General features: G+C 56.8%; 1 protein-coding gene across 3 annotated transcripts in view; it reads right to left on the bottom strand.

The window, feature by feature from the left end:
* Positions 1-1,739, bottom strand: part of KIF17 (kinesin family member 17) — a 49,055-nt gene that overhangs the window by 15,636 nt on the left and 31,680 nt on the right. The window lies entirely within an intron of this gene.

Here is a 1,739-nt window from a genome sequence, read left to right as displayed (position 1 = left end):
CAGGAAGCCAGGCCGGCATTCCTGCCAGATCTCCCTGACTCCAAGCCTGTGTGCTCAGCCACCCAGCTGGTTCTGCCCCACAGGAAGGGCTCCCTCTGGAGCCAGAGCTGCTCCACCCGCCTCCCGCCTCCTGGGACTGATGGTGCCACTACAGGGCAGGCTCGCGGCCACGCTCCCAGGCAACCTCAGGGATCAGAATACCCCTGGGTTGTGGAGAATGTTCCATACAGTCAGGGCATAATGTTTAATCAGGGAACATTAAGAACAGTTCGTTTTTTAAAAATATTTGTATCTAAAATGCTAAACAAATGTTTAGAGTTTTGCCTTTAAAAGTACAAATTTGAAATAACTACAAAGGCTTATGTAGAACTCCCTACTCTCTAATAAAGCACCACATAAGTATTTTAGACTCTGCCTCTTTCCAAAGGGACATAAGGGGAGTATAACTAAAGACGTTCCCAGGATTCATAACAGGATAGATCATGCTCAAGGGAAAGAATGGAACCACGCAAACTGAGCAGCCGGGCCCAGACCCGCTTCAGGGTCAGTTCTCGGCTCGACAGCAGCCAGGATTCAGGGGAGTCACATCCAAGTCACTGCTCTGCTTAAGACCCTTGTAGGGTCCCCATCAGGATGAAGCCCAAGCCCCGGGGGCACATAGGGCCTCCCTGTCTCACCTCCCTCTGCCCCCACCACCTCTAACTCACTCCAGCTTCAACTCAGGGCGGCTGCTTCTCCAAACACCCAGACTGTTTCCACCCCCTGCACCTTTGTGCCACCTTAAGTGTGCCCTGTACCTCAAATGCCACCCCTGAGGCATCTTCGTGTAAACCTTATTCAGGTGTCCCCTCTTCTGAGAAGCCCTCCCTGACCACACTGGAGACCACACAGTGAAAACCGCCACATGTGCCATGTGTTTTCTGTGTGCGCGACAGCAAGCTCCCGCCTCTGTAGGCGTCGTCTCATTTGACCCTCACAACAAGCTTCTCGCGATTCTCACTATCACCCACTGTATAGATGAGAAGCTGAGGCACAGAGAGGTTAACCTCAGCCTAGGTGGCAGAGCTGGGAAGTGGTGGCGGTGGACGGGAACCCAGGCAGTGACTACACAGAACCTGGTTCTAACTGCTCCAGAACCTGCCTCCCCGGGCCTCATGTACCTGCCTGCCCCTGGACTGAGAGCCCCTTGAAGGCCAAGGCGGCATCCCATCTGTGCTTGCATCCTGGTGCCCAGCACGTAGTAGTTGGTCAGTTAATGTTTGAACAGTGGACTGTGGGGCCCGGAGGGGGCTGAACCCCTGGCCGTGGGGCTGACTCTGTCATGGAGGTGAGCCTGACAGTAATCTCATCTACAGAGGTGAGAACCAAGGCTCAGAGATGTTAAGCGACTTGCACAAAGCCGCAAAGCAAGTGAGGAAAGCCCGGCCCCGCAGGCGCCCCAGGGTGTGTTTGGGGTGGCTTGTCCCTAGGGGGAGCACATCTTCCATCAGGGAGGAACTGGAGGCTCGGCTGCGACCTGGGGAAAGCCTGCATCGCCTGCCCTGAGCTGCTGAAGTCTGCAGGCCTGGCCCCTCAAAAACCAGGCGGGGGGCTTCCCTGGTGGCGCAGTGGTTGAGAGTCCGCCTGCCGATGCAGGGGACACGGGTTCGTGCCCCGGGCCGGGAGGAGCCTACATGCCGCAGAGCGGCTGGGCCCGTGAGCCATGGCCGCTGAGCCTGCGCGTCCGGAGCCTTTGCTCC

Source organism: Lipotes vexillifer, unplaced genomic scaffold (assembly GCF_000442215.2).
Source record: "Lipotes vexillifer unplaced genomic scaffold, Lipotes_vexillifer_v1.1 scaffold496, whole genome shotgun sequence".
In the NCBI taxonomy this organism is placed as follows: domain Eukaryota; kingdom Metazoa; phylum Chordata; class Mammalia; order Artiodactyla; family Lipotidae; genus Lipotes; species Lipotes vexillifer.
Note: the sequence above shows the minus strand (reverse complement) of the source record. Positions and strands in the feature narration are given on the sequence as shown.